At 37.2% G+C, this 22845-nt stretch overlaps 1 protein-coding gene across 2 annotated transcripts in view; it reads right to left on the bottom strand.

Annotated features, from left to right (window-relative positions):
* LOC145263096 (guanine nucleotide exchange factor DBS-like) overlaps positions 1-22845 on the bottom strand; it is an 810829-nt gene that overhangs the window by 755196 nt on the left and 32788 nt on the right. Inside the window, exon 1 of one of the 2 annotated variants that reach the window (XM_080120020.1) lies at positions 2130-2317. The exons of the other annotated variant lie outside the window; for it this stretch is intronic. The gene's annotated coding sequence lies outside the window, so the exon portion shown is untranslated. Of the gene's footprint in view, positions 1-2129; positions 2318-22845 lie in introns of those variants that run through there. 2 annotated transcript variants of the gene reach the window in all.

The raw sequence follows: 22845 nt of genomic DNA on the forward strand, positions 1-22845 counted from the left end.
TTTGTCTTTTATATATATAGATAATGACAGGTTTTTTTGGGCCCCCCCTCGAAGATAACTGATCAGTTGACCAACTTCTAGTGGTCCGTTTGACGTGAAATTTCGATATTTGTCATCCGGGTGATGGGGCTTCGATATGATACCAGATTTGTCAAGTTTGGTTCCGTCTTTCAAAAGTTTTAGCATTACAAACAAACATACATACATACACACAGACGTTTGGCTTTTATATATATAGAGAAGATATCCACAAACTATCATTCGGCTTCGACGTTAGAAGAGTTTCCTCAGCTGCAGCAGTTACACTTGGTAGGTTAGCCCATTATTTATTACGTGTTTTCTAAATTTGTTTGGGGATGGTAAACTATACTAGTGCCAGAAAAAAAATGCTTATAAAGGATGGGCACATATAGAGGATTTCAGGTCTTATGGAATCAGTTTCGAATATGGACAGAGAATCCTGAATCAGTTCCAGAAATTGCTGAAGCAGTTTACGATTTGAAAATCATCTTTCCTCTAGGGAGTTTTTCAACTTTTTTTTTTTAAAGGGGGGGAAAAAAATCTTTTTTTTTTTTTTTTTTTTTACCCTAACCTAACCCTAACTCTTGGCCAGCTTTAGTGTCCTCTATCTTTTTCTTTTTTTTTTTTCTTCTTTTTAGTGTTTGTCCAAAGACAGGGATAGATCGACCTTTTTTGTTTAAATATGTCATTTAAAGCAAAAGCAATATTACTTACTTGTCATGTCGAAAACAGTAATATATCCAAAAATTATGAAAATTCGTTGAGTAGAAAGTTATAAATAGTTAAAAGTAATTGTTACAGAAAATTGGGGAAAATTGCATTTTCGTAGATGTTTAAGTAGACCGTGAAGATTGCATAAACAGGGGACATAACTCAGAAAGCATATTTTAGATTACAATGTAATGGCGTCCAACAATGTGTGGCCGAAAGACTTTTTTTTTTTTTTTTTTTACTAAAAACACAAATAGTAGTCGTTCTGTTCGATGAATTTTCGTAATTTTTGGATACATTATTATTTCCGACATGACAATTCAGTTAGTAATATTGTTTTTGGTTAAAAGGGCATATTTTAAAAATATCGATCTGTCGCCTCTTTGTATGAGCACATACCGATACTATAAGAACTGAAATCCTCTAAGTGTCCATTCCTTCTCCCCCCAAAAAGGTATAGGCTTTAAAAAAAAAAAAAAAAAAAAAATGAAAATAAATAAAAGTAAAAACAAAACTCCCGAGTATCGTCGGAGGTGGGAGGGGGGATACAGATTGCATATTAACAAATTAAAATAGTCTTTTTTGCGTTTACTATGATAGCGCTTCAAAATCCGCCAGTAATTTTGAAATCCTTGGCAAACAGTAAAAACAAAGTGTCAAATAATACAATATGGTTCAATTTGTGCACGCGAATCAAAGCTAAAGATTATTTTTTTCGGGTATGTTTTACAATCTACAGAGATTCGAAAAAGTGATAACAATCAAAATCAAAATAAGTTACTCTTCTACCTAACCTATCTGAAAAGTTTTTTTTTTTTTTTTTTTAGCGGTTTTAAAACGTTTTTTTTTTTTTTTTTCGGTTAGAAAAACAGTGTGAAGCGAGCGTTACGTGAGAACAAGAAAAATCGCCGCTAATTGATACCCAAATATTTGAAGTCTTGAAAATGATTTTAAAATAAAAATAAAACAAAATACGGTTAGACACCCATCATCGGGTCACGGTAACATATGTTGGGTGGGTTTCTAACAGTATTTTGTTTATTTTTAAGTCATTATAAAAACTTTAAATATTTAGGTGTCAATTCGTGGCTATTTTTCTTGTTCTCGCGTAACACTCGACACTATATGTTTTTTTCGAGCCGAATAAACGTTTAAAAGTGAGTAAAACCGCTAAAAAAACTTTTCCAGATAGGTAGAAAAGTAATTTATCTTGCCTTTGATAACATTTTGTTATATCATTTGAATTTTTAACCACTTTTACGAGTCGCTGTGAACTGTAAAAACGTGCCCAATTTTTCTAACGCGTTCCTATTTTATCAAAGAATCGAACATTCATTTACTTTTAAACGTGTTTCGTGTTATTTGTGCGTTTTCTAAGCGAAACGAACTTAACTTACCTTTGAATAATACACAAGGGAAAACAGTATGAGTAGTCGACATTAGTTAAAAACATCCCCCTTTTTTTTCTTTTTTTTTTTTAAATTATTTTACCTGTCGGCGTATGTAGGTAAACCAGGTAAGTCAAAAGAATTGTTTCTGACGCATTTTCTCACTCTCTCTCACCTGTGCTCGTGCTCGGCCACCCACACACCACACCTACACATCTAAATTGGCGTTTTAGTTGAAGACGACTGTATTTACCTGGCGTTGCCCCCCTGGGGAAAGGGGATGAGGAAAAAAATAAAGGTGCTTATGCACTTATGTTACCACGTTTTTTTTGTTTTTTTTTAAATAGTATTTTCAAATTAAATTCAAGTTTTACGATATCTTTTTCGGTACTTATGCATTTATGTTACCGTGTTGAAATAACGTTATTATTTAGAAAGCCATACTTAACATGAGGAGGAGAGGGTTTTTGTAACTATTCTGTACTTTCACCTAACAATTTAATAAAAAAAAAAAAAAAGATCGCGTAAAAATCGAATTTAACTTGAAAATACTATTTAAAAAAAAAATAGCATGGTTACATAAGTGCATAAGCAACCTTCTTTTTTTTGTTAAATTATTAGGTGAAAGTACAGAATAATTTCAAAACACCTTCCCCTCCCATGTTAAGAATGGTTTTCTAGTTTCTAAAAAATAACGTTCAGCACGGTAACATTCAAAATATTTACATTTTTAAAATTCGTTTTTCGGTGCTTATGCACCTATGTTACCGCACTATATTTTTTTTTTCAAATAGTATTTTCAAGTTAAATTGAATTTTTGCGATATTTTAGTTTATTAATTGTTAGATGAAAGTATAGAATAGGTATAAAACACCCTCCCATGTTAAGAACGGCTTTCTAACTAATAATGTTATCATTTCAGCGCGGTAACAGACTCACAAGTACCCGCGTTTTTCCCATGTTGGTACTTCTGCATTATGCGGGCGAGCGCCATGTTTTTTGGTGTTTTAGCTTTTCTTCCTAAAAGTCGAACCCTTTGCTCGGTATCATAACAAATTGTTTTTTCGCTGTAAAACAAAAGCTACTTGATGAAATTAAATGAATATTTTTCCGGAGAACTTCATTCCATAACGGATACGTACAATTTAAACGGTTTTCGATATTTTCATTTTTAATGCCTTGATTAAACTGTAAAAGTACCAATTTTAATGAAACGTTTTTCGAATTAAAGCAACAATGCAACATTGAAGGGTCAATAACAAAATTTAAATGAAATATTTTTCGAATTAAAGCAATATTAGAGTTATCGTCCCCTGTTCTTTGACTGAAAAGCGGCGCTTTTCAAAAGCCGCTACCTGGCGACAGTTTAGTGAAACACTGTTTCACTAAACTGTCGCCAGGTAGCGGCTTTTGAAAAGCGCCGCTTTTCAGTCAAAGAACAGGGGACGATAACTCTAATATTGCTTTAATTCGAAAAATATTTCATTTAAATTTTGTTATTGACCCTTCAATGTTGCATTGTTGCTTTAATTCGAAAAACGTTTCATTAAAATTGGTACTTTTACAGTTTAATCAAGGCATTAAAAATGAAAATATCGAAAACCGTTTAAATTGTACGTATCCGTTATGGAATGAAGTTCTCCGGAAAAATATTCATTTAATTTCATCAAGTAGCTTTTGTTTTACAGCGAAAAAACAATTTGTTATGATACCGAGCAAAGGGTTCGACTTTTAGGAAGAAAAGCTAGTATTAAAGATGGGGAGGGAGTGTCGGTGCTTAAACTGGAGTTATCTCCCGTAGCGTTTCTAAACTCCAAACAAAAATTAAGAAAAAATCCAAGATGTCTGCCTTCAACGCGCTCTCCTAAAAACGTGTAAAAAAAAAAAAAAAAAAATACTCGATTAAATTAAGTGATTTTTTTTTTTTTTTCGGAGATCTTCAGTTCAGAATGGATGCGTACAATATACCCTTTTTCCCATATTTTCATTTTTTAATGTCTTGATTAAACTGTACAAGTACCTTAAAATTATTTATTTGTTCAAAAAAAAAAAAAAAAAAAAAAAAAAAACAAGAAAAAAAAAACAAGAAAAAAAAAACAATTTTACTTGATAAAAGTCCAATGTTGTTTTAATTACAAAATTGTTTTGTTGAAATCAACAACAATCAAAAAATTTCGGGTAAAAAATCCAATGTTGCTTTAATTCGGAAAAATGTTTCGTTTGAATTATAAATTTGTTGTTGGCCTTTCAAAGTTGCTTTCATCCGAAAAATGCTTCATTAAAATGATTTATTTGTTAAAAACAAAAACAAAAAAAAACTATTTATTTCATAAAAATCCAATGTTGCTTTGATTTAAAAAATTTTATGAAAGTTATATTTTCTTACGCAAACTTTTCAATAAACGTTTTTCGAATTATATTTTGATACGTTTTTATACAATAAATGTTTTGATATTCGATTATTTTCGTGTTCGGAAAAAAAAATCTTGTCTGTTCCTCCCACGGGACAGAGTTAGACACCAGGGTCGTTTTTTTAACGGGGAGAAAAGGAACAAAAAATTGGAGTTATCGCCCCCTAGCAATGGTGCTCCCCGTATAATGCAGAAGTGCCTCCATATTTTACTTTTGATTTCAATAAAAAACAAAAAATACTATAGTGCATTTATCAAAGTTATGTACAAGAAACATACACAGTCTTCACACCTTATCTATTGGTGATGAAGATAGATTATTTTATCTTGTAAGTCGCGTTCAACAATATAACTAAAGTGTAGTATCTGTTCTTCAGATGCTGCACTTCAATTTCTTTTTCTCTGCCGGTGGAGGAGAAATCCTTCACACCTGTGACAATTTTTATTTTTGTTCCTTTTCTCCACATTAAAAAACGACCCTGGTGTCTAACTCTGTCCCGTGGGTGGGATTGTAACTAGGAACAATATAATTAAAATGAAAATAAAACAAAATAATGGTAAAAACCGACCCATACTACTATTTTGTTTTATTTCTTATTTTGAAGTGATTATCGAGTCTTCAAAGACATTGCGGTCATCTTGTTCTCCGTTTTTCGAACTGAATAAACATTTAACATTAAATAAAAACACTAAAAACTTATCCAGTAAGGTAGAAAATTAAATTATCTTGTCTTTGATTACATAGAGGCTGTGTATGCATTGCTGGTAAGCTTTACACCCTCTGGCACTCAGAATGGTCCAACCAACTTATCTCCAATGATTCCCGCCCAAAACATAATGCCTCCACTTCCTTGTTGGCGATGAACTCTATAACGGGTCAGAGTTTTGTTCGGGTTTCAAACTTTGGTCCATCTATCCGGACTGTGAAGAGTAGCATGGGCCTCATCCCTAAATAGGACCTTTTGGAAATTCATTTTCCTGTAATTCTGTGTCCAAGCCATTCGTTTTTCCTTATGTTGTTTGCTCAATGGAAGCATTGGGAGAGGTTTGATGTTCCTTGCAATCTCATGCAACACATTTTATCTGGCATGCCTGGATCTTGAAACGATTCCAGCTTTTTCCAGGACTTTCTGGTATATGTTCCCAGGAGTATACCTTAGTCAATGTGATTATAGCATAGTAAACATAAGTAGTGGAAATTTTGTAAATTGGATTAAATAGGGTGACGGTTCACCAAGAACTTGTTTGCATTGGACAATCAGATTGTAGTCAGCTGGAAAGCAGGCAAATGGAAGAGAGTTCCACAGGCATGCAGTTCTAAGAAAGAAGCTTTGTTCATGGAATCTGCATTTAGGTTTAGGCACAGATAAAGAATGGGAAATTATTGATGGTAGTTTTGGCTAGACGAGTGTTTTTCATGAAAGTTTGGCGAGGGGGGACCATAGATTGAAGCTCAGCTGAGCATTTGCCATGAAAATAATGATAAAGCAGAGACAGGCTCATAATGTCTCTTCTGTGGGAAAGAAGTTGCAGGGAAGAGAAAAGGGCATCCCCCACTAGGATACGAAGTCTATTTTGAACTCTGTCAAGGCAGGTCCTGCCCAGGGTTTGTTTGCAATTGTTCTTTCCGGTATATGTTCCCAGGACTTGCTGCTTCATTCAATATTCAACTTTTTACAGATGGTCCAGATATTTACACACTCTCCATTGTGTCAGGTTGTATTGTAGCCATCACCCAGCAGAACCTTACATCTAGATGTCTTTTTTTGTTTTAATTTTTTTATCATTGTGTTTTTTTCTGGAGACGGGGCATTCTACTGGATGTCCAACATTCTCTCATTAGTTTAGTTACTCCAACCGAGAGATCTTTTTTAGGATTCTAACCGTCAGATTCCTCATGGGGAAATATTTTTTCTCTTCCTGCTGAACAGTGTGTATTATTTTTTTACTTACAAGAAGTGAATCGTTTAGAAAAAAACATAATACTTGCATGCATATGTCTCAGTATCTGCATTAATTAAAATATAATATTATGCATATTTTACAACCGGGCAACGCTGGGCGTCCTGCTAGTAATTATATAAACACCAGAATGATCTATTGGAAGAGGAGTGTTTGTAATATTATATGCAAAACTATTTTCAAGAACTGGTTCAATAGAAATAAAGAAAAGTCAAACTGTTTACAATAATGAAAAAAATGCAGCACACACTAATTTGGTCCCCAATAACCTGAAGAAACTGAATATTTTTTATGATGTAAGGTTTGTATTAGTAGCTTGTGTAGTTTCTTACTTTTTAGATTGATACACGCACATTTGAAAATATAAATTTCCTTTTTGTAATGGGGAGAAAATAAGTTTTGTTTTTATATTGTGACTTTGTTAACATATAAACTGATATTGTACGATTTTAAAAGTTGTGTTACATATTAGCAGGGCAACGCCAAATGTATTGCTAGTCAACGATTGTTATGATTGTTGTAATATTTGTAAAAATAGAATATCATACCAAAATAAATATTTACAGAGAAAATCATTTATGTTAAGATGTTTTAATAGAAAAGAATCTTAGAACATAAACATTAATTTCAAAGTAAGTTGACCTCTAGAGTCTGACATAACATTACATAGAACTCAGTTAAAGTGATGTGGACTTTAGATAGAACTTGAGAAAAACATGTATGATTTTTTTTATTTATTTATTTATTTTATTTTTTACACGGTGATCACTACTTATCAAGGCCCGGAAGCCACTCAGGGATAAGGGTTATTGCAAGTACATTACGTTGGTGTGGAGATTTGATGAAGTGTTTACTTAAGGGGGTGGTTCATTAGGAATTTGTTAACGTTGGACTTGAAGACATCCAAGTTGTAGACCAGTGGGAAGCAGGCAGACGGAACAGAGTTCCACAGGCGTGCAGTTCTAAGAAAGAAGCTTTGTTCATGGAATCCGCGTTTTGATTTAGGCACAGATATAGAGTGAGGGAAATTTCTCACAGTGGATTCAGCTAGACGGGTGTTTTTCGTGAAAGATTGCCGAGGGGGGACCAGAGATTGGAGCTCAGACGAGCACCTGCCATGGAAATAACGATAAAACAAGGATAGGCTCGCAACGTCTCTTCTGTGGGAGAGAGGTTGCAGGGTAGAGAAAAGGACATCCTCCACTAAGCCACAGAAGTCTATTTTGTACTCTTAGTTAGAAATCAGGAGCGAGAGAGAGAGATAGATAGAGCAGAGGCAGTTGGAGTTGAGAGAAGGAGAAAGACGGTCCATGGATGGTGGTGGCTCCTAATAGAGGGGATCAGAATTCGTTGCAGCTTTCCAATGGGGAAACATCAGTAAATAAAGTTGCTGAAAAGACAATCTGAGATTTGTTGATTCATTGGGATGAATCTTCTTTCCAGCTTTTCCGAGGATCCGTCAAACAAGATCAAAGACAGACAAGGTATGCTTCTCCAATTGGCCTGATGTTACAACCTCATAGAGAACTGTTATTTGTCCCTTTCTGTTGCCGTAAGTGTTATATACATATCAATTCAACAAACGATAGAAAACTAGATTAGACAATGCAAGAGTATAGACACCTATATATATATATATATATATATATATATATATATATATATATATATATACACACACACAAGAGACACATGTACATAATATACACCACTCCATGTTATAAAGACCCCCCCCCCCCGGACAATATTACAATTGGACCTAAATAGCATTTAATCGTGCATAAAACTTTAATTCTTATAAGCCAGTTTTCATTTGTTATTGTTGTATATTTTTTTAATGGAAATTGCTTGAGACAAGGCATGAAGCCACTTGTGTTATTGATACTATAATAACATACTTTGCTACACTATTTTAATAAATTATGTAATTCAGCCTGGACGACTTATAATGTGGAAACATTTTCCAATTATGACAATAATAAGCCATTGTAAAGGGGGAGGTATTCATTATTTACAAAACTATTTTTTGGCAACTCGTTCAATATAAATAAATAGAAAAGAAAACTGACTACAATAATGGAAAAAAAAAATGCAATTTTTTGTTACATATTCTCCCACAATATGTCCGGAGGAAAATTAATATTTTTTATTTACCATAATCTAGTTGGGGTCATACTGAATAATGTAAGGTTTGTAGGAGTATCTTATGTAGTTTCGTACTTTTTAGATGATTCACCTTCTCCCATACACACATTTGAAAATATGACTTTCCTTTTTATAAGATTTTTTTATATTGTAAGTTTACTAAAATAATTTTGAGGTTTTAAAAGTTCAACCGAAATAGAATTTGACATGTCAATCTTTGATTCTGACTAGCCAATATTCATTTGTTATTCTTACACAATGTTATTGACATTTTCTAAAATAAACTCATATTTTGAGATTTTAAAAGTTAAATCAAACTTGGATTCTTACTAGTGAATGATCATTTGTTATTGTTGTATGATATTATTGACATACTTTGCTACAAATTTATTTTCTAAATTATGTAATTCAATGTGGACAACTTATAATATGGAAACATATTCCAATTATGACCAAAACACAAAATAATGATAAATAGCAAAGGGAAATAACTCTTTAACGAAAAAAAACCCCTAAAAAACTCCCCAAAAACAGTTGTCACTTTTACAATTTAAATTTTATTTCTGTATAAGTATGTATGCAAATCATTCAGTTTAGAGCGTGAAAATGTGGTGTAATTCTCTTCTAGTCTTGCAGTTATTTGAATGTAAACAAAATTTAATATTTTTCTTGTGTTATTAAAAGTTACTTTAAGTTAAGTTACTGATGTAATGAATATTAATACATCCGGGTTCCTCCACAGAAGAATATGATTGGCTGAAGTAAGCCATGAACATAAATAAGTAAAGCAGCATAGGAGAGACATTGAAAGATAAGCTGAAAGCTTAAGCATATTATCAACTGCAACTACAAACTGTTCATTAAGGCAACTTACTAGATTGTTTAACGCGATTACTGTAGCTAACACCACTCAGCTACTTCAAACAAATACATCAATTACAAATTTCAAAGTGTTTTTAAAACTTATTATGAATGGTATAGTGTGTCCCTATGCATATAAATATATTACCATCTTAAAGAAAAGTGTCTACTTGTTAAGATGGTCGGTTTAATTTTCTTGTTTTGGGTAGTAGTACTTCACAAAAAGCTCAGATCGAAAATTTTAGTGAATTAAATTTTTGCTCGATTATCAAATTGTGTCTGTCAGATTTTTACACCATCTGAATCCGAGGTTTCTTTTTTTTTTATTATCGACTAGCAGGTAAAAGTGTAATGTATATCTATTAAAGCTTATATCTTTCTATCTATATCTCTCTCTCTTTTCCTCCCCAACCCATTCATCCTTCTTTTCCCAACCTACTGTCCTCTAGCTACACACACACACACACACACACACACACACACACACACACACACACACACACACACACACACACACACTTCTGCTTTATATAGTAGATTCCTAAACTAGCATTTTCTTTCTGAATTAGTACATAACACTGTAAAAAGCGATCCTTTTCCCTGATGGAACTCAACCAAGTTGATTCCCAGACAATGAATATTGTCATCTAAATTTTAAACATTATTTATCCCAGGCAACGTCAATGAAGAATATGGTAATTTTTTTTTTAATTTCTTTTTTATTTATTTATTTAGTTTTTTGTAGATTTTGATTTTTAGCTAGACATACAAACACACACCTGAATATTCCGCGTTTCATCAACTTTAGGATTCTTCAGGCTTATGTGCATAAGCCTGAAGAATCCTAGAGTGGATGAAACACGTAATATTCAGTGTAGCTTAATCGCTATATATATATATATATATATATATATATATATATATATATATACATATATATAGAAAGAGGTTTGTGTTTACTATAACCTTTTTCCGCAAGTATTACGCAGGTATAAATCCTATAGAATGTCTGCATGAATATAATTACACGTAATAGTTAACTAAAGATGATCATCCCACAAGAAAACCGAAAAAAAACTAATAGGGAATTAATTAAAATGAATGCCTAAAAGAATATGCAAATGAGCTAGACCTTTTGCAAATGAATGCAGTTCCACGACCTATGTATAACAAAGTTGTATTTTTTTTTTTTAATTAATAGAAAAGAGGCTTGCCTTTTTTTTGTTGTTGTTCTTGGCCTTTGGGCCGGGATCAAAGTATAGTATCTGTTCCGACAGATACTGCAAGCAAAGACCATATGTGGGGGTAACTCCACATATCAGACCTTGGCAACCCTACATACCAATTGTCACTATCCAGCTCCGCTACTCCCCGGGGAGCTGGTCCCCATTTCCCCTTCACTCCTCACATTAAAAATTGGCCTTGTGCCTAATTTGCTCGGTGGGGGAGCAAATAAATACCAACACTTCATACCAATTGTCACTATCCAGCTCCCCTACTCCCCGGGGAATTGCTCCCCCCCATTTCCCCTTCACTCCTCACATTAAAAATCGGCTTTGTGCCTAATTTGCTCGGTGGGGGAGCAAATAAATACCTTGCCTTTTTTCTGTTATTCTTGGCCTTCGGGCCGGGATCAAAGTGTAGTATCTGTCCAGCAGATACTGCATGCAAGCAAATACCATATGTGGGGTAACTCCACATATCAGACCTTGGTCAATGTTGGGTCAACCCTACATACCAATTGTCACTATCCAGCTCCCATTTCCCACCCATCGGGAGCTGGTCCCCTTTTCCCTCCCTCTCTCTCCACATTAAAAAACGGCCTTGTGCCTAATTTGCTCAGTGGGGAAGCAAATAAATACATCGGTTCCGGCAGATACTGCAAGCAAAGACCATATGTGGGGGCGACCCCACATATAAGACCTTGGTCAATGTAGGAGCAACCCTTCATACCAATTATCACTATCCAGCTCCCCTACTCCCCGGGGAGTTGGTCCCCAATTCCCCTTCACTCCTCACATTAAAAATCGGCCTTGTGCCTAACTTGCTCGGTGGAGGAGCAAATAAATACCATCTGTTCCGGCAGATACTGCAAGCAAAGACCATATGTGGGGGCGACCCCACAGATAAGACCTTGGTCAATGTAGGGGCAACCCTTCATACCAATTGTCACTATCCAGCTCCCCTACTCCTCGGGGAGTTGGTCCCCAATTCCCCTTCACTCCTCACATTAAAAATCGGCCTTGTGCCTAATTTGCTCGGTGGGGGAGCAAATAAATACTTGGCCTTCAGGCCGGGATCAAAGTGTAGTATCTGTTCTGCAGATGCTGCACTTGAGATAATTTGTACCAGTCAATGGAGGGGAAACCCTCTATACTGGGACAATTATTATTTTTGGTAACCAGAGTGCTCCTTTTTGCCTACTTTTAGGGGAGCTGGTTTTTACCCCACATTAAAAACGGCCTTGTGCCTAATTTGCTTTGGTGGGAAAGCAAATAAATACATTAAATAAATAGAAAAAAAAAGGTTGTTGGCCTTCGGACCGGGATCAAGGTGTAGTATTGGAATGCCATCTTAGACCCCAACATAGATAAGGTAGGAGGCGGAGCTAGAGGATCGGAGAGGTGCGAGTCCAGCCTGGCTGATCTGATGGCTAGATGCGGTCTGGTCGACAGGTTTCGGTTCGAGCATCCGGGGCGAGAGATGTGGACGTGGACCAATAGCGTTTCCTCCTATCCAAATACCTATTTGGACAGGATGTTAGTTAGGAGAGGCGAAGTAGACTTCTTATCTTGTCCCACGTTCACTTGGCTAGGCCAGACGGACCATAAATTAGTTATGGCCCGGCTGAAGCTAGGAAATAGGCCTAAGTTAGCGGGGTACTGGAAGTTAAACACCTCCCTTCTGGAGATACAAGACTTCCAAGATCAGTTAAGAGAATTGATTAAAAAGGCACTAGTGGGGGCGGTTACCGGAAGTAAGTGGTGGTTAGGTCTCAAAGCCAAGATCAGAAGCTTCTCCGTCAAGTATGCCCAGCGCCTCACACTAGATAAGGCCAAGACGAAGAAGAAGCTAGAGCAGAAACTAGCCCAGGCTACGGGGGAGGGTGATAGGGTTAGTCAGGAACTAGCTAAGCAGGACCTTCTACGCGAGACTAGCGAGCGTTACGAAGGCCAAGTAGTTAGAGCTAGGCTTAGAAAGATAGGCAACGAAGCAGTCAATTCTGATGCAGACGTGCACCGTGAGGTTTCTAGGCGTGGCTCAGACAAATACATTGCGAAAGTCAAACATCCGGATGGACGCACCCTGAAATCGACTTGGGAGATCTGCGAGGGGTTTCGAGAACATTTCGAGGAGCGTTTTACGCAGCAGCCCGATCTTCCAGTCCTTGAGTTTAGCGACTATTTGGCCGACTCTCCCCGCCTCGAGCGGCTGGTTGCGAGGGCCGGGTGACGGAGCGGGAGGTCTTTACTGTGCTGAAGCAGGTCAGCTGTGACAAATCGCCAGGACTTGATGGTCTGCCATACGAACTGTACTTGAGGCTGTCGCCCATGTTTCTGCCTCTTCTGACGGATATGTTCAACCATTGGTTTGCTCAGGGATCCATCCCAGGGCAGGTGACCAAGGGAGTGATCACATTGCTGAAGAAAGGTGACGGGCATGGAGGGGAAGAATTAGACGACTACAGGCCCATAACTCTGCTAAACACAGAGTTGAAGATTTTGGCCAAGGTCCTGTCGAATCGGCTGCAGGTTGTTATCGACGAGTTGGTTGAACCGGAACAGAACTGCGCTGTGAAGGGGAGATCGATTCAGAACAACTTGCACCTGATCCGCACGATCCTAGAGGGGGGAATAGATGACGACACGGAAGCCGCGCTGATCAACTTAGATCAGTCCAAAGCTTTCGATAGGGTCGACCATCGTTTCCTGGCATCTGTCTTAGAAGCCGCCGGTTTTAAACCGGACTTTTGCAAGTGGATCTCCATAATGTATCGACAGCCCATGGCTGTCGTGCAAGTCAACGGAAAGCGCTTGAAACCCTTTGTTATCTCTCGGTCAGTTCGTCAGGGTTGTCTGCTGTCGCCCCTGCTTTATGTCCTGGCTTTGGAGCCTCTTCTCCGCAAGCTGAGACATGGGGAGGCAAATTCGGCCCTGCGCGGAATGGCTCTGCCTGGTGGCTCAGCTGCCAAGGTATCCGCGTTCGCCGATGATGTCACGGTCTTCGTGTCGGGCTTCAGAGACATTGAGGTCGTGTCGGAGGCACTCACACAGTACGAAAGAATCACGGGGGCCAAGATAAACCGCAACAAGTCAGTAGGACTGCGGTTGGGCGCATGGAGTGGCAACGCAAACCTCCCGGCGCCCTTCAGCTGGACAGATGGCCCAGTCCGGATCCTCGGCGTGTGGTTCGGACCGGGTCTCCAGCTTGACAAGAATTGGTTGGAGGTACGGTCAAAGGTGGAGGCTGCAGTCAATTCGTGGCTTCCTAGGAAACTTTCCTTAAAGGGTAGAGCTGAGGCGTGCGCCACTTACGTCTTTCCTCTCATCCTTTACCGACTGGCCGTACTTCCCCTGCCTGCACAACACCTAAAAGCTCTTGTCGAACTCTTGTCCTCGCTCCTTTGGGACAGAGGAAGACACTGGGTGAGCAGACAGGTCTGTATTCAACGTCCGTGTGAGGGAGGCTTGGGAATGCCAGACTTGAAGTGTCATCGAGATGCTGAGAGGCTGGCCTTCCTGAGCCACTATATGCAGGATGACCAACCGTGGCACCCCGTGGTTACTGCCGCCTTCCCCGACCTCGTTCTCGACCCTTCCATCGAGAGCCGTCACAGGCCGCGGGGAGAATCTGCCTACATGAAAGAGTGCCGAGCCGCGCTAAAACGACTACCAAGGTCCAGTGACCTTGTGACTGCTACCCGTAGGGAACTCCACAGGGATCTAGTGAAGGGGGCCGCCGCCGACCCGCTATGCGCGCGTTTGGGGTGGCAGCAGAGTGAGATCCGCTCCGCGTGGAGCTGGGCGCCAGGTTCAAGTCAACTGAACAATTCGGAGTTCTCTCTGACCTGGCGATTGGCCCGAAATGCACTTCCACTCAACAACATACAATGCAGTTCCGGGTTTTTGGAGTCGCCTGATTGTCCCCGTTGTGGGACAACGGCCGTAGAAACTACGGATCACGCTTTCTTCGATTGCCGCGAACTCCGCCAGTACTGGTCGTATGTCAGCGGAGTGACGGCTCGCATCGATCCTGAGCATCCTCGCCCAATTACTGCATCCAATGTTGTGGACAACGTGAGGCCGCCGTGGGACCGGGAAAGACAAATGGTCTACGTTATGATCCTGGCCGTGGCGAGAATGGTGATTTGGACGTCGCGTCTGCAAGGTTGCCGGGGGGTGTTGTCTTTTTCTGATCAAGATCTGATCGCTTTCTTTAAACACCAACTACGGGTGAAGATCAGATGTGATAGAAGAAGGCTGCATCGCGCGGCATTTGACAGAAGATGGATACATGTCGCAAGTCTGTGTGTACGAAGAGGAGCCAAATTTGAATACGTGTTCCCCGCCTAGGTGTGGAACGCGCAGTTTTGTAAAGTAAAATTAAACAAGTAGCCTCTCAGCTAGCTGAGTGTGTGTTCCATCCCTCCCCGATTAGGAAGCCTCCAAGATCCCCATCCCCTCTTACCTGCAATTTTTGTTTTCACCCCTTCCTCTAAATTTTACCCATCTTGGAGAAAAAGAAATACAAACTAATCTCCATCCCTTACCCACAAAAATTTCTTTTCTCCATTCACTCCCATCTAGAAGGCATCCCCACCTAGAGACTGACCCGCAGAAGCGAGGTTCCTTTTACAAACCCAGTGGAACGGGCAGTCTATCAACTAGACGGGGTTGGGAGGGTCCTACTAATCACCTTTTGTTTTTTCTTCCCCCGCCCTCGACACAAATGAATTATTGTACCATTTTATTGTTATCTTTTTTGTTTTTACACGTCAATAAAAAATGTTTTAAAAATTGGGAGTTAAGTAGGACGTCCCCAAATATGAAAGGGTGAATGCGGTATTATGGTGAAAGAAGATACTAGCTGGGAGAAACTTTTGACTTTGTTCAGTTCTGGAGTGACAAGGATGACCCCCAAATCCCCCCCTTTTGAGTTGGCCATGTGCTTAAGTTTTTTGTTCATCGTTGATTTTGACTGTATTTTTTTAACATGAATAAAAGATTTAATACCTCAAGGTGTAGTATCTGTTCTGATACTACACTTCGGTTCGTTCGTCCTTGGTCAATGGGGGTGGAGGCTCTATATTGAGTAAATTACTATTTTGGGATACTGCCAGAGTGCCCCTTTTTGCCCTTCTTTTAGGGCAGCTGGTTTTACCCCCACATTAAAAACGACCTTGTGTCACATCTTTCTTTCGTGGAGAAGCAAAAAAGGGTTTTTAATATTAATATCAATACAGAAAAAAATTTTTTATAGGAGTATATATATATATATATATATATATATATATATATATATATATAATAAAAATTACAATTAAATTTACCAAAATGATCCAAGATGGTAAAATTAAAGTATATTATAAATATTAAAAAATTAAATTAATATTTATAAAGTTATCTCAGCCAGATGTAAAAGCTTGATAAAACTAAATAGGAGATAGAGCTTATAATATGAGCAAACAGCTAATAAAACATGTTAAAAACACTTTGAAATGAGTTAAAAACATATTTAATCTGAAAAGGAAACACTAGATAAGTGGATAGTCCTTAATCCGCGGAGTTTCGAAGAATACTTTCCTTCTCATCAGAGGGTAGGAATTAGCAAAATGCGAGACCGGATTTTGCATGCAAAAGTATTTGATGAAACAAGTAAGTCAAAGATCTTACTCTTGATAACAAAAAAAGTGAAGCAGAGGGAATATGGTGAAGAAAAAGATGATTACACATGAATGGATAGTCTGGTGGAAGGACTATCCACTTATCTAGTGTTTCCTTTTCAGATTAAATATGTTTTTAACTCATTTCAAAGTGTTTTTAACATGTTTTATTAACTGTTTGCTCGTGTGTGTATATATATATATATATATATATATATATATATATATATATATATATATATATAGAGAGAGAGAGAGAGAGAGAGAGATGTACTGTTTTCTGAATCCATGTAAACTCAGATATTGCAGTAATTTATTAGTGTCCATTTTAAAAGGAGTGTTTGTCATAGCAGAGAGATGTGAATTAGGATATGTTGATGGAGAGAGAGGAGAGGTGGTTAAATGATTGAAGATATATGTAAAAATCAGACAGAGGCCTTTTGGCTAGGAACAAAGCGTAGTATCTGTTCTGATATTACATTTCATCTTTTCTGTCTTCGGTCAATGGAGGAGAAATCCTTCTAGACTAAAACAATTTTAATTTTTCTTCCTTTCTAGAGCTTTCTTTTGGAGGAGCTGGATTTCCCCCACATTAAAAACTGACCTTGTGTCTAACTCTGCCCTCGTGGGGAGACAAGTAAATAAGAACAAAGACAAAGAGAAGGAAGAGAGAGGCGGGATTACAAATGTAATGCGACTGAAGATACTATATATATATATATATATATATATATATATATATATATATATATATATATATAATGTCGATTAAGCTACACAAAATATTCCGCGTTTCATCCATACTAGGATTCATCAGGCTTAAGCCTCTGATGAATCCTAGTGTGGATGAAACGCGGAATATCTGTGTAGCTTAATCGCCATATATATTTTATAACTTACTACCTAGCTCTACCTACGTATTGAGCACTGTTGAAGTAAATACTTAAAGTTTACGCATAAATTTATACTTTCGTATATTAATTTATGTGATTAAATGAAGTGTGTGTACTATATATATATATATATATATATATATATATTCAGAAAGAGAGAATTAAAAAAAAAAAATAGATGACACACACCCTTTTGTTAATTCTTCTAGAATTTGTTATCCATGCTCGCGGGCATTGCTGGGTAGCCTTGTTAAGGTTTAATCAAAACATTTACTAGGAAGATGTGGAGAGGGGCGTTTGACGTGACGCTTTTATTTCATTTCAGTTTTCAGGGGGTTTTTTGTTTGTTTTTTTTTAACTCATAATTTTCTGCAGTTCTTGATTTGATCTCTATTCGATTCAAATCGATTAACCTTGTTAGAAGTTGAGAAAATAAAAAAATAAAAATAAATGATTGATTTTTCGCCCCACGAAATGGGAAAAAAAAATCCAACAAATATTATTCAACTGCATACCATTCGACTTTCAAGCAACTATTTTACTTATAAAATAAATTCATAAAAGATTAAACAAAAGCGATTAGTTGGTACAATGGGGGCGCGCCCCGGGCGCGGTCGAAATTAGCTGGTTTTTCTTTAGGAGCGTAAAGGAAGAAACTGAACCGCGAGACTCGATTTTTGTCTACCAATATAACTAGGATACTATTTTTTTTTTCTTGGGAGTCACCACTTATAAAGGCACGAAGGCCACTCGAGGATAAGGGTTGATAAATGTTTTAGAGAGTTGAGTTAATGCTTTTCGAGCACTCCCTAATAAAATAAATATTTCAACACAAGCTACTGAATAAACGAACAAACGAGTTCGTAAAACTTGCAAGGAAAAATTGAAGCAAGGCACGATGCCATTTAGATATAGCTAGGATAGAACTCGTCTGCCTTTGCCCGGTAGTTAATCCCAAGTGGTAATTGTAGATACCGGTGGATAGAGAGAGAGAGTGTGTGTGTGTGTGTGTGTGTGTGTGTGTGTGTGTGTGTGTGTGTGTGTGAGAGAGAGGAAACGTCTCGCTGGAGAAGGGTAGAGTTTTTGACGTCTCGCTGGAAAAGGGTAGAGTTTTTCTCGTCCGGGACGGAAGAAGTTATAGTTCCTTAAGGGGGTAAGGAAGATCCCTGCGCTATGCCTCTGATTGGTCAGTATGTGCCATATCGCACAGTCAGGGGAGGCACTGACGCAGTGACGCACAAGAAAAGAGTTCTATTTGTTTTTGCTACAATGTAAGGTGGTAGTGTAGTAATCGTTAATGGGGTAAATTGGGTAGAATTTGATTATTTATGGGGACGGACGGCTCAACAAAAACTTGTTGACATTAGATTTGAAGGCTACCATATTGTATTCAATATATTTTAGAGTTAGTTTACTGACAGTTTTAGAAGTAGCAATGACGTTTGTGACAGTTTACGACAATCTTAAGTTTGTGACAGCTTAAGACAATTTCGCAGTTGGGAACAGTTGAACGCAACATTCCAAATTTTTTTATTAAATTTGAGTGAAGCGTACTTTGTATTATATATTTTGATACTTAACAAGGCCAAAAGCCAGTCGGGGATAAGGATTAATGAGATTGTCAGTTTGATGAGAGGATTGAAAACGATATACGGAATGCATAGAATTTGATTATCTAAGAGGGCAACATAACAAGTATTTGTTAACATTAAACTTGAAGACAACCATGTTGCAGTCAGCAGGAAAACAGTCCTGTGGTATTGTGTTTCACAGATGGGAAACTCCTGGAAAGAAACTGTTCATGAAAAAAGTTCCATTTGGTTTGCGATATGCAGAAGAAAGGAAAGTTTTTTTTTCAATGGTGATAACTAGACAAGTTCTCATTTGGATAATTTTTTAGTGTTTTTATTCAGTGTAAAATGTTTATTTGGCTCAAAAACACACACAATGTTTATCGATAGTGTTTGGAAAATATAAATGGTGGCGGACTCTGTGTTAAACACGTTAAGTTTGGAATAATGAGTTAAAACTAAAAAACTATATAAAATACTGTTAAAACCCACCGAATATATGTCAGCCTATGTCACGGTAACATATATTGAGTGAGTTCCTAACAGTATTTTGTATAGTTTTTTTAGTTTTAACTCGTTTTCTAAAACTTAACTTGTTCAAAACAGGGTCCGCCGCCATTTGTATTTTTCAAATACATAGGTAAACACTGTGTTTTTCGAGTTGAATAAACATTTTGCATTGAATAAAGACACTAAAAAAATTACCAGTTTGGTAGAAAAGTAACTTATCTTGCCTTTGATAACATTTATTTGTTATTTGTTTTTTGAAAACCTTTTAGAATCTATGTGTACAGTAATACAAACCCAAAATTTTTTATATTTATGAAAATATTGTTTATGTAGCATTCTCCAATGCATAAAACGTCTATAAAATAGCTGTTATTTGTATAATAACTTTGCTTCCAACAAAACCTTTATTGGAAGATGATTCTGGGTGAAGGTATGGTTTCATGATTAGTATTACCACTAATAGAAGTTTTTATATTAGAAATTCATTTTCGATCATATACAGTATTTTATGCATTAAGTTGCTTTTATTCATTAAGATGCTATTATTTGCATGGGTAATATTATTAAATAAGCGATCATTTAGATACAGGGCTGGATATAAACAAGTAACACCACACTAACTGTACCTACTTAACGTTGCCCATGAGTCGGAAAAATCGGTAAATTTTCAGATTAGGTCCACCTCCATAATTTTCTTTTAAATGACAACTTTTAAAGATTTTCGACTATGCCGAATACGAAAATCGCATTGGAATTTTGCAGAAATAAGTAGTTACCGAGATATAAAATGCATTGTATTCTTTGGCGGGCATCTTTTTTACGCGTGTGCGCGCACTATAAACAAATCTATTCATCTATGACTGACACTGCATGTGCATAAAAAAGATGGCCGCCAAAGAATACAATGTATAATACAACTTTTTATATCTCAATAACTAATTATTTCTGCAAAATTTCAATGCGATTTTCGTATTCAGCATAGTCGAACACCTAGAAAAGGTGCCATTTAAAATTTAATTGTGGAGGTGGACCTAATCTAAAAAAAATACCAAAAAATCTTTAAAATAAGTTTCAAGTGTGTGACATAGTGATTGTGTGGGTGCGTGTAAAATATCAGCAGCAACAAAGGATGGCTGGCTTGTGAAGAGATTAGCAGCAGCAGCAGCAGCCAAAAAAACGCACAAATGCAAATTAGGAAGTGTCCGTGAGAAGAAAAAGGAAGTCGACGCCGAAGAGAATGGATGTGTAAATGCGAAGGCAAAAAGTGGCTGGTTAATGATGGTGTACGGTTGGAAGAAGGAGAAACGTGTCACCAGATAAAATTGACATGTGGCAACGAGAGACTTTTTAGGTGGTGTCGAAACAATGATAAGAGTAATAAAATATTTTTGTTGAAAAAGAAACAAATATCGAACTAGATTTTTATTTATCTATTGCTTTCATTTGTTTTTAATGGCAACGTTACAGGTGTAGTATAAGACCGTTGGAATACGTTTCCGCCAGGATGAGGAGGAGGTGGATTTCATTCTTGGACAAAACTATGTTTTATATTAAAAGTGCATGCCTCTTTTGCCTAGTGACTACGTGATAGTCGTGGGTATAGGTAAGAAAGGGAACTAAGTATAATTGCACATTTGAATTTTCCATTTTGTTATCATTTTGTCCTAGCTGGGGATGGAACATCCTACCGGATGCCAAACATTCACCCGCTATCTCATATATTCCAACTGAAAGCTCTTTTCAAGATTCTAACCGTCCCTTTAAGTGCAATTGTTTGTATCTCTTGCACTTGGTTTACTGGGTATATTTGCCAGGTAATTTTTGAAATTCTTTTTCATGGATCTGATTGCTCCTATAATTACTGGAATGATGAAGATCTTCCTAAGATTCCAGTTTCTTTTCATGTCGTACATAAGACCTTGATATTTTGTTATCTTTTCCCTTTCACCTCTGTTTAACACATTAACACAGCATCATTAAAAAAAACACTAACTTCTACTAAGGTTGCTTCTTTCTCTTTGTCCCACATCGCTATGTCAGGTTTGATAGCTCTCTTTGTTTTGGTGCATTAGAGAAAATTAAAACGAAATAAAATAAGTTGGTGCCAATGACAAAGATTATGCAAAAAAAAAAAAAGATCGGCTACTCTGAAACAAATATTGGTACATCAATAGGATTGCTATTTGAGTCTGACTCTGAAAATTTGAGGAATCGGGGGTATCCGGCGTTACCCGGGTCTTTGGAGGTGTGTGTGGAGGGTATTTCCAAACAACCCTGTTAAAAAAAATAAAGTTGGCCGGATGTTTGAAGATGTAAAAGAAAAAAAAAATTTTAGTAGGAAGGTAGGCTTGAACCCTGAAGCCTTGATGCGAAGTTGGAAACGAAATGGAAAAAAACCCTGAGACCTAACCATCTCGGCCACGAGGAGAAAAGAGGTGATAAGTGCCTTAAGTTAACGTTTATAAAGTGAAATTGACAGGTGCAAGAAAGTTAAGTCGCGTGATGTTGGACCTAGTTTTGCGCTGCAAACCAGTTTCTGTTTCCCCCGCCCCATCATTCGCTTTTTTTATACTGAAAAGCGTAACGAAGATGCAGCGATCGAAAAATATCTGGAAAATAGCGCATAAAAGTCAGGCAAATTAAAGATAGCCACGACCCTTGTTCTTAAGTCAAAAATATTATGATTTAGACAGCATAAAAAAAAGTTTTAAGGAGTGAGCCGACCAAGAAGCCCGGCTAAAAAAGCCTTTGGCGGACATACACAAAAATGCACACACTAACATACATTTTCACTTTTATATATATAGATTAAATGATTAAACGTTTCATACCTCAGATTTCATAGTTTAGGTTCAATTGACATCAAAACACATCCATTACCACCTGACGAATGGGGCGAACACATGGACACATAGACACACAGCACCTAATGCATGAAATTTGAGGTATGGAGCATCTAATCATTCAACAAATATATAATGCTAGCAGGGAGACCTGACGTTGCCCGAGATTAAATGATAATCATCTAATGTTTCACACTCCTATATTTTTATTGTCATCGAAATCGGTGAAATCACCCATTTATCAGTCAAATCGATTGATTGTTTGCTCTAGTTATGGACTTATCGCGGTGGAATCTTTACGTGCCTCCCTGCAGTAACTTAGTTCACAATACATTGTAGTCTTCATTGCACTGTAGAGAACCTACTGTTGATTTTTTTTTATATATATACTAGCGAGGGGTACCCGGTGTTGCCCGGATGTTTGGGGGGGGGGGGGGGGTAAAAAAAAAGTAAGTCTGAGGATCGAACCCGAACCCTTGAGGTAAAGTTGTAAATTAAAGTGTGAAAAAAAAAAAACGTGCGATGTTAACCATTGCCCCACCGCGAGATGCTAACAGAAACACGTTTGAATTTATTTAATTAGTTGGATTTAGCAGGTGCCCATTTTAAATGAGGTCAAGTTTTGACTGCAGGATAGTATTCATTT

The sequence above is a fragment of the Euprymna scolopes genome, chromosome 38 (genome assembly GCF_053919585.1).
Source record: "Euprymna scolopes isolate OS-2025 chromosome 38, ASM5391958v1, whole genome shotgun sequence".
Lineage (NCBI taxonomy): Eukaryota > Metazoa > Mollusca > Cephalopoda > Sepiida > Sepiolidae > Euprymna > Euprymna scolopes.